Below are 11,084 nucleotides of genomic sequence, written 5' to 3'. Positions count from 1 at the left end.
GGCCGGCATTTGTATTCCGAATTGGCCGCACTACTGATTCATGGGCTTCATTTTCCGGCGGTTTGTCTGCCGAAAGCGAATTGAATGGCATAAATCAGTTGGCCAGACAATAATGAAAATGCTCTGCCATATTGCCACACATTCTCTCTCTCTCTCTGTATCTTTGTATCTCTGTATCTTTGTATCTTGTAGGTGTAGCTGTATCTTGTTTGGTGTATCTGTATCTGCATCTGCATCTGCATCTGATTGTTGTTTTGTGTGGCGATATTCAACTCAAAAGTTAATCAAGCAAAAATGTTGGCCACTCACAGTTTGAACTGTGCGGTCTCATTGTGAGAAAGAGAATCTGGCCCCAAGGAAAACTATATTATTACGGTTTTGTGAGACATAAATGCATGTTTAAAATGCTGGTGGGATATCTTTAAAATAGGAAAATAAATATAGAAATGGCCTTAAAAACATGACTGACTTCATTACTTTCTTGTTCTATGTATAGGCACATTTTTCACCTAGTTTTAATTAACATTTTCCCAGCTCACCCTTACACTTTCTATATATTTTGTTTGGCTCTTATTTAAGCTTTAGCTGCACTTTAAATTTGATATATTTTTCATTAATAAATAGTCGCGTGCAACGAGCTTATAAGTGCGATTTCGCGAATTGTCGGTAGCAGGACTCGCGTGGCATCCAACAAATGTCGGTTGCATGCCACGCGAATTATCAGAATGCATCAAGGAGGTAAAGAGCGAGATTGCATGCTGGCCAGGACAATCCAAAATAAAAATACAAAAAAATGTTTAACAAGAAAGAAAGTTAAGAATCGGCCAGCCGAAGTTTGTATACCCTTAAATATATATATTATTAAATATATATTATATATATTTACATATGTTAAAAAACAATTAAGTAATACCTGCTTTCATTTCATTCAATTTATTTTCCTCTATTTTGTATGGCAGCCATATTATATAGAAGTCCGCTTTGCATACAATTTTATACAAAATTCTATATTAATATATAATGGCTATATATCAAATTTTATGAAAATCTGTTAAAATCTGGAAAAGTTTTAAAATTTGTTTTCTTAAAATTTTCCTATCGTTCCTATGGCAGCTATATATATATATATGTATATATATAGTCCACCGATTCGCCATGCTCCGACTTATATACTAGTAAAATTATATAGAAGAATAACTCCATAGTTTCATTTAAATAGTTTGCTCTTGCTTCAAAACAAATCTCTCACTTCTGTGCCTATGATTCCCAACTGGTTCTAACATCCCCGGAACGAAGTGTCTTCTACCGGCCACGTCTCAGACATGTGTTGTGTTACAAAAGTTGCAAGTCATTGTTTATTAGTGTTCAAAGTTAATTAGTGTGCAAAGTAACTTACTGATCAAAGTTATTTACTGATCATAGTTAATAACTTTGCAGAGTTACTTAATTCGCTTTAATACTTCCTGGTCAAAGTTAATTTTTATAGAATCTTACTGTTGGTAGATACTTACTGTTCAGAGTTACTCACTGCTCATACTTAATTACTGGTCATAGTTAATTACTGATCATACTTCTACAAATCGTCCGATTGTGCCTATGGCAGCTATGTATATATATGTATATATGTAGTCCACCGATTTGCCATGCTCCGACTTATATACTTGTAAAATTATATAGATGAATAACTCCTTAGTTTCATTGAAATAGCTTAAGTTTCTTCCAAAACAGATCTCGCACATCTGTGCATATGATTCCCAACTTGTTCTTACATCCCCGGAAAGAAGTGACTGCTGCCGGCCTAGTCTTAGAAATGTGTTGTGTTACAAAATTTGCAAGTCATTGTTTATTAGTTTTTAAAGTTAGTAACTGATCATACATACATACTTACTAGTCATAGATATTTACTGATTATATTTGCTTAAAGTTCATTGATACATCAGTAAGTAAATATAGTTACTCAATGTTCATAGTTATTTACTGCTCAGTTAATTAGTGTTCATAGTTACTCACTGCCCATAGTTAATAACTGATCATAGTTACTTACTTACTCATTGATACCCATAGTTAATTACTGATCATAGTTACCTAATGATTGATGCTGAACAAGAATATATATACTATATATGGTCCAAGATGACTTCTTCACTGGGTTGCAAACTTCTGACTGAAATTATAATACCCAGAAAGGGTATACAAATGAAGAAAAAGTCTCTGAAATCCTGCACCTGGCATTCGTTACGGGGTTTTTTTCACTGCTTTTAGCAGAAACTGAAAGTTCGAGCAGCTAAAAATTATCTGGATAAATAAAATAATAGCAAAAGATGCTGCTGAATCCTTGAAAATAAGAAAAGAACTCATGTTACGCCATAGGAAAAAGTCAGGCGAAGAGGTTTCTTAAAGAAAATGAGGTCAGATTATACAAGAGAAAATTTTAAATAGGTATTTAAGAGTTAATATATAAGTAAAACCAGTTTAAATTGACCATTATCCTTGCGCCAGAGAAATGCAATAATTAAAAGCCTTGTTTTGTTCAGCCATCATAATGATTGTTTCAAAATAACCCAAGAAAACCCAAAAAGCTTTAATTAATAATCTTTTGTGTGTGTCCTAAACTATGTATACTCGCCCACGAACAAACAAAACCCATGAAATATAATAATAATTTACATAAACTATAATAACAATGACCGTTACCCCCACATACATACATATACACAGAGACAAAGCCCAATGAGTCAGCTGCCTGAGCCCCTGGATCTTGGCTGGATTAGGCCAAAACAATCAGATGGCCAAGGCATTTTGATGACCACAGCTGGAATGGCCCACATGGAGACAGAAAGGACATGGGACATGGTAGATGGGTTGTGGAATGGAGTGCGTACAATATATAACCATTATCAGGTGTCAGTCGTCCCGTTTGTTTACTTAGTCAGCGACAATTTCCATTCCAGGACACACCGGGTAATAGTTAGTGTCCTTGTGCGACTGACAAAAGGGGGTGACCGGGGTCCTATGCCATTCGGACACGTCGTACAATCAATTGCTATTAGTTTTCATTACACACAAATTACCATAAAATCACACACACACCGAGTTCAGAGTCCAGAGTCCAGAGTCCAGACTCCTTTTCCATCCCTCTGATTTTCCTGCCATTTGTCCCTTTTTTTTTGTTGTGGAACTACTTACGACCGACCGCAAGGTGAACACCACTTTTTCGATATTCATGGAATAATTACACTTTATCAGGGACACTTCATGAATTAACAACTTGGGCCGAAAGGCACTCCGTTCCCACTGAAATTAGTCAAGTTTTGTTGCGTTTACGTGGAAATTATCGTAATTAGAATATATTGAGCAATAAAAGTGATTTTTATTATTGAACTTCCCGCAGAGAACACACACTCGTTTGCAGTTGATTTTCCCATCCCATCCTCCCCCCCTGTAACATTTCGTCCAGGTAAATGGCAAACTTTATTTGCCAGGTTGGAGTCCTCCTCTGAAGCAACTTTGGCACTTGCAGGGCTGCCGAAATCCCAAAGAAACTTTACCCAAGAGTGGCTAAATAGTTGGCAACGTAAGCTGGGCCTCTACCCCAAGTTCTTCTTCAAAGAGTTTTGGCCAGGAAGAGCTCCAAGCTAGATGCCCGAAGCCCTGGACCCTGGGCCAAATTAACTTTGATGCTTTCGAAGGGGGGCATAAAAACGCAGGCCATTTGACTGGCTCCTAAATATCGTCGTCACTCCATGGCAACAGAAATGTTACAACACTCGGACGAAAGTCTATTATATTATTTCTATTATTTATTATATTATTTATATTTCTTTTAAAATTAATTAAAAGGTTTAAATTAGACTTTGAACTGTAATTGGGAGGTGGAATAGAAAGAATGTTTGAAAAAGAAAACAATCTGCTTACTTTTATTGATTGAAAAAATATAGTTTATTAAATATTTATACTTTATACTTGGTAAAAACTAGATATGAATGTATTTCATTAAGATTTTGTGAGATTTTCCATTGGTTTTATTCTTCAAAAGTTACCTCCCTTGACTTAGCAAATACTTGTGTGTGAACCCCAAAAAGTATGCTATTTTTTACGGCCATATAACACCGGGTATGTGTTTGTTTATATAAGGATTCCCTGAGTATTTGTTCTAAATAATTTCTATATTTCTTTCTTTTTAAACGCTCTTCAAAGACCAAAGCTGATTAGAGTATATATTTTTCTCGGTGTAAATTGGAGTGGGCTTCACTGTTTAGGGTTCAGAGTTGAGGGGTCATCGGGGCTCCAAATCCTCCTGGCATGTGTGTGTGTGTGTGGATGTGTGTGCGTATGAGTTTTGTCAAGAAGCGAATGTCAATAAGCAAAAACAGCTGTCAAAACACAGACGCTCCTCCAGGAGGATGATAATGTAATTTGACAATCAACCGAATGCCACAACAGGGCATCCGAAAAGCGAGCTGGAACTCTGGAACTCTGAACTGTGGAACTTTGAGCTTTGGCCTCTCGATTCGGGATACGGGATACAGGGGATACTCTCGGACTAATGCAACTTAATCGATTGGGATGCTGGGCATTTTCTAGGTAATCGACTTTGATGGCCACATGGGAAAGGAAAGCCAACGACGGGGATTTAATGAGCAGGCAACAACTGACATGAATGCCTCATAAATTGTTGGGCCCGGGGCTTTTATGAAAACATTTCCGTGGGGCCACCATTAAAGTGTGAATGGATGGAAGGATGGCATCGTCGTTGTTGCCACATTGCACTTAGGCCGAGAGGTCCTGCGTCCTGCGTCCTGCGTCCTGCGTCCTGTGTCCAGCGTCCTCGCATTGTTTTGTTTTATATGCAAAGAGCTTATAAAATTGAATAGAGCCCGCACCCGTATTCATAATAATGGACAGCAATGTGGGCACTGCGTAACCCGCTTAATGTGTGCACTTAAATCTATAATATGGGAGCGGTGTTAAAAAAACCGTTGCATATAAATTATGCTATGCCTTTTTTCGCTAGGGTGGACCTGTTCCTGAACTTAAAAAGGAAATACTGCAATCAAAAGGGGTTTGAAAACCCTTCAAAAGGTGTCGCAATCTGTTGACAATATTTTACTTTACATAATTTATAGTCATAATTTTGCTAGGGAAGAGTATTAGATATTACTATTAAACTCTTTTTTAGGGTATTATAATTCCAGTAAAAACCTTGTAACTTGCGAAGGATACATTTCCGACCCTAGAAATCATATATATTCTTGATCAGCATCACCAGCCGAATCGATCTAGCCATCTCAGGAAGAAGTAAAATTTTTTCGAATTTTTTCCAAATTTTTATGTCAATATTTTCCATAATTGATATTGAAAAAATTGTCAAAAATTTTAATTATTTAAAATCATGAATGAGGTATGCAGATTTAATAACCTAACAAAAACTAACATAAAACCGTTTTCAGAATTAAAATTAATGCATTTTTGTCTTAGTTATGAGATTTTTAAACTATGATTTGGCGAATAAATTTTCATACAAAAATATTGATAAATTTCGGTTAAAAAATGGTATAATTATAGTCAGAAGCTTGTAACTCACGAAGAAGTCATTTCCGACCATATAAATCATATATATTCTTGATCAGCATCAACAGCCGAGTCGAGTAAATTTTGACCAAAATTTTTCAATTTTTTTTTGTCATTTTTTAAATGTAAAAATTAGAAAAAAATTTAATTTTTTTAAATTCTAAATTGAGTATGCAGGTTTGTAAATCTACCAAATACCAAATACACAACAAAGCTTTCCGATTGTAATTTAATGCATTTTTGACCGAGTTATGATGGATTTTCTTTTGTTAGGGTATAGAAATTTTGGTTGCCCAAAAATAGCTTTTTTTCTTGTTATTACATAGTTTTTATATTTTTTATAGCTATTTCTGATGCATTTTATTTTGATTTAAGTATCACGAGTGTTTCTCTGACTCTTAAAAATACTTATAAAATATAAGTACATCTTTTTGAATATTTTTATTAAAAATAGCATTTTTATTTATATATTTCAAAGCTTACAATTATTTTCCAACTTTCCTTAACAATCCTTTGTCATGAGGTCCAGCCTAAAAACCACAAAAAAAAGAGAATAACATCCAGCTATAAATAGAAAAATTACATTAAAATAATGTTGTGTAAGCGAAAATTGCGTTTACAAATCCAATCTGTGCTGGGCAGTGGATATATATACATATATATAGGGATCAAGGAGGATGGAGAGAGTGAGTGCTCCTGCTGCAGTGTGGCACAAAATGTTGGAGTTTTTATAGTAACGCCCACATTAAATTACAAGCGGCCAGATAACTTTGCCAATGGCACTTTGATGATGCAGTTTGCCATTCGCCATTTGCCAGTTGCCCGATGAAACCTGAGGATGAATCCAGAGACCAGAGAGATAGAGAGTGGGTGAGGAGGAGCTCCAGGAGGAGCATAAAGTTTGAAGCTTCGTCTTTTGATGATGAACTGCAGCAGGAAATGGCATGGGGTGTGAGATGCACTGGCCAAAAATTATAGGAAATCTACTGAAAGTATTAAATATGAATATGATTATATGTAATCAAAGTAAGCCATTTAGTTAGGTTTCATGCAAATTTTAGTATAGATTCCTAAGAACAAGTACTCTCTGCTTATATATTAACGTTTTCCTAGTCCTTTTGGGTCTTCTTGAGGTTCTATATTCCATATTCTTAATAGAGGTTGAGTGCTGAAAAGGGTAACATAGGATCATAAAGGATTTTTGCTCGAATTTCAATATTGCAGTTCATTAAGCTTTACGATCTATGATGTGGTTTGGTCAAACTTGAGTATTATCTATATAAAATTTAAACGAGGCTTTAGAGAGAAAAGATGTACAAAGTACGTTCTTATATACTCTATCAAATTAAAGCAAGAGGATCTATATTTTGACTTGTCAATTGCTAAATCTATGAAATATAGCACGTTATATAAACAAAAATAATGCGCTGCATATATAGTAAAAAATATATTTAAAATAAGGTTACAAAATATATATTCAAGTCAAGATTAAAAAATATATGGTAATAGTTCGTTCTCTTTTGATTTTAACTTCTGCTTAAACTTGCTGGGTTAAATGGTTGAAATGGTGTACACCCGCATTCCTTATGTGTAATGTGACTCTCCATAGCCCCTAAGGCTAAGAGTGGTGTCTGGACGAAGAGTTTAAAGATCATTGGCACGTAGTATCTTCTTAGGAGTAGGTGTAGAGGTGTCATGTACGTCCTGGCCAAATTCCATAAGGCTGGCCAAGAGTTTCTAGCACATTGAGTTCTCCCTGAAGAGGTCCTTCGGCGGCCTCCTTCAAGGATGTAGCTGTTTTGCTGCAGAAGAAGAAACAAATATATATAGAGTTACAATTTATTTCCAACATATTTGCAACTCTAGAATAATAATACTAGAAATGCAACAATACAAAAATATAAATACCTTTGTTCGTCTGTAGCTTTGTTGATCCTCAAAGTCCAATTAGTCTCTATAGAAAAAAAGTTGGAAAGGTTGTTCAATCAAAATTTAGTTTTTTTTAGGTAGAAACTTCCAAATGATTATTTTATAAAATTGAAATTTTTATATTTTACTGGGAGCACCGACTCCTGGGAGATCTAAAACTAAACTGAATAGAACCCATGCCAAGGCTGGCCTTATATACCATTTTCCAATGACAGGACTTGCAAAAGACCACTAGATCATTAAGTTTTAACCACAAACTTGAGCAGATAAATTTGAAATTTGAAATTTATTTCAAATTTATCATCACTTTACCTTTGAAATTTTTTCATTGTGAAAAGTCAAAGCGATTATACTATTTTCCAATGACAGGATTTACAAAAGACTACTAGATCATTAAGCTTTAACTACAAACTTGAGCAGATAAATTTGAAATTTATTTCCATCACGTTACCTTTGAAATTTATTTCATTGTGAAAAGTCAAAGCGAAAAGTCATTAAGAAAAAAAGTCGCACTCGCTCCACATTTCACCTTCAAACTCAAGATATTTGCCAAAAGAAAAACTCTCCAAATGGAAAACCAAGAGCCACCGTACAAGATGCTGGGAAATCAGGAGCCACCGTACAAGATCCTCACGAATATTCCAGATTTTCTGTTGATGGATTTGGTCGGTTCTATGCCCGAAACCCCCTCCCAGGGACGCAAGAAGCTGCAGGAGTGGCTGGGATTACCGATGCGTCTCCAGATCACCGATGGCCGCATCCTGGTCGGTATCTTCTCCTGCACCGATCGGGATGTCAACATTCTGCTGACCGATTGCAAACTCTATTTCGAGGACGAAGATGCCCAATTCATGGGCACTGTCCTGGTGGCCAGCAAGCATATTGTCTCCATTTGCGTTGATCAGCCAAAGTCCTCGGCGGATTAAATACTTTTCTGCTTATGCATTGCAAAAAGAAATTAAATATAATATTTTAGCAATTTGAAAATGTCTTCTTTAAGATTTTAAAATATTATTTCTCCAAGTGTGCGAGTGAATGAGTGGCAGGCCACTCGTTTTTGCGGTCTTGCAGGTAGCCGGAAGGAACAGGACTCTTGGCACTGCTTCCCGTCACTTGTGGCCAGGTGTGGGGAGGAGCAGGAGCAGGAGCAGGAGCAGGAGCAGGAGCAGGACTCGGAGACCGGACTCCAGGAGGAAACCATTGAAGAGAAGACCTAACAAGCTGGTCCGGCAGCAGGCAGCAGGCAAATAGATAAACTAGCACCGCATGCTCGGCAATTTGACTCCGCTCGGCATGCTGGTTGCCACCAGTCCAGGCTTTCGACCTCCTCCTAGTCCTGGTCCTAGTCCTGCTCCTGCTCCTGCTCCTGGTCAATGGTCAATGGTTAGAGGAGTGAGAATTGAGGAGTACAGTCAGGGATCAGCACACACACGCCCTGCCCATGAGCGTTTCGGATTTACAAAACATTTTATTCCAGAAGTGCAAGTCATAGTGTGGCAACAGCAGCTCAGGTTGGCAATAGCACTGAGAGAAAAGTAAGGTTAACAGGATGTGAAATTTTCGTCAATAATAAATTCTTAAATTACCCAAAGATTTAAGGATTCTAAGTGACTTATTCAAGGATTTAAATGAATTTCTTTAAGCTTCTTATTAATTAATAAGCAAAGACACTCAGGAAAAAGGTTTTGCAATAAGATTTTAATTTGAAATAGGTGAAAATCGTTATATTTATGGATGTATAAGACTTTTCCAGTTATTTATTATGATTTTAACCAAAAAGTTCCTTAAGATTTCCCTGTTTTAACAGTGCCAAAGTGGCTGGAAATAGGACTTTTCTGTTTGCGGTGACCCTGGAGCAGGAGAAGCAGCAGCAAAAGCAGCAGCAGGATGTGAATTGGGAGCTGGACTAGCCACTAGTTGGAGCTACTATAGTAGTCGTAGTCGTAGTCGTAGTCGTGCAATTGCAGCACGTCCATCAGTGGCCCATTGTCTGTGTCGCGCATACGTAATGAAGTGAAGTGATTGGACTGCAGGGGAATGGTGGCCAAGGGGAGTGGGTCACATTGCAGTTACCTGACCTGGCCACCTCATCATCCGCAGGATACCCACTGCTACCCATCTGCCCCAGTCATCATCACCATCATCATCATTATCATGAGCTGGGATGTCGATTGGCTGCTGTTTGTTAGCGTTCATTGTGGGGCAAAAGGCAGGGATAGGGCAGAAGAGAGCAGGATGATCAGGATGTAGAAGCAGGAACTGGGAATGGGATGCTGGGATGCAGGGATGCTGGGATGCTGGGATGTCGGTGTCGGATTGTGCATTGAAAGAAGCGCAATTAGCACTTCGATTGTGTTCAGTTGACGCGATTTGCATCAAATTAATGTCTTCATCAGCAGACAAACCGGACACAGGACACGGGGACATGGACACGGAACTCGGACACGGACAATTGAAAACATTTTGTCCAGCAAATAGAATCAAGCCAATAAAACGCGTTGTTCGGGCTTTTTTGTTTTAACCAAAAGAACAAAAAATACAAAAAAACTGCAAACAATAAATAAACAAAAATCCAGAAAACAAGGCACTTTGCTGCATAATTTTGTTTACAGTTTTCAGAATAAATGATTATTATAATTTGTTTATGGTACATATAATATGTCAATATTTCACTATTCAATATTCAATTTAATTTAAAGCAAAAATTCAAAGCTAAACAAGGCCAAATGCTTCAGTTGAAAGTGTTTATTTTGGTAAATTCTTATTATTTATGACATGGAAACTATTTTAAAGTATAAAAAAAGAAATAAATCCATAAATAAATAGATACAAAAATAAATAAATGATTTAATTAAGACAAATGTAGATAAATAAATAAGTTCTTCGTCTAGAATTCTATGGAAACTCTACTGAAAATGAAGGAAAAACCTTCGTTTACAAAGACTATTGATATCCTTCGTAGTTCCTGCCTTCCTGATGGCTTATCCTTGCTAATATCCTGGAACCATCCACATATAATCCTTTCCCTCCCCTGGAAAAACCAAAGAATCTAACTTAAACGGGTTTTAAAATTGGTTTTTCCCAGTGAAACTTGTTGAACTTGCAGTGTCAAAACAATTGCTTCTGAATTTTCGCCCATTGCAGGATCAAGTTCTGTCTGCGCCTGCCTATATCTATATCTATGTATCTGTATCTGCAAGTGCGTGTATCTTTGGGTATGAGATGAGGCAGCACTGAGAGAAAACATTACAAAATAGTAGATAGATTTTCACAAAGATATTGTTAAGAAATCAAAGCTAATTCAAGCTTAGAGTAAATGAAAATTATAGTTATTATTTAAGTATTTCCTCTCTACTTTCTTAATTAATTATACTCTTCTTTTTCGCTCTGTGTAGTAGTCCTGGCAGCTGCTTATCCTTGCCGCATCCTGTCCGTCTCCTCGGCGTCTCCTTCTATCTCCGCTTCTTGTCTCCTGGCATCCTTTATTTATTTATTTTCCCAGCTTTCTTTCGCTTTGGTTTTTCTCTTCCCAATGTGTGTGTGTGTGTGTCTCGCTTTTCTTTCTTTCGTTTCTTTCCCTCTTT

General features: G+C 36.8%; 1 long non-coding RNA gene and 1 pseudogene across 1 annotated transcript; both read right to left on the bottom strand.

The window, feature by feature from the left end:
* Positions 1 to 7,003: 7,003 nt before the first annotated feature.
* Positions 7,004 to 7,730, bottom strand: LOC110182491 (uncharacterized). Its single transcript, XR_002319565.2, has 2 exons — positions 7,480 to 7,730; positions 7,004 to 7,373 (listed from the first exon to the last, which is right to left on the bottom strand). It is a non-coding gene; the product is annotated as an uncharacterized LOC110182491 (long non-coding RNA).
* A 1,696-nt stretch (positions 7,731 to 9,426) lies between these two features.
* Positions 9,427 to 9,962, bottom strand: LOC147644302 (uncharacterized; annotated as a pseudogene).
* Positions 9,963 to 11,084: the final 1,122 nt, after the last annotated feature.

Source organism: Drosophila serrata, unplaced genomic scaffold, assembly GCF_035046125.1.
Source record: "Drosophila serrata isolate PLE 108 unplaced genomic scaffold, ASM3504612v1 contig_190, whole genome shotgun sequence".
Taxonomy (NCBI): Eukaryota; Metazoa; Arthropoda; class Insecta; order Diptera; family Drosophilidae; genus Drosophila; species Drosophila serrata.
Note: the sequence above shows the minus strand (reverse complement) of the source record. Positions and strands in the feature narration are given on the sequence as shown.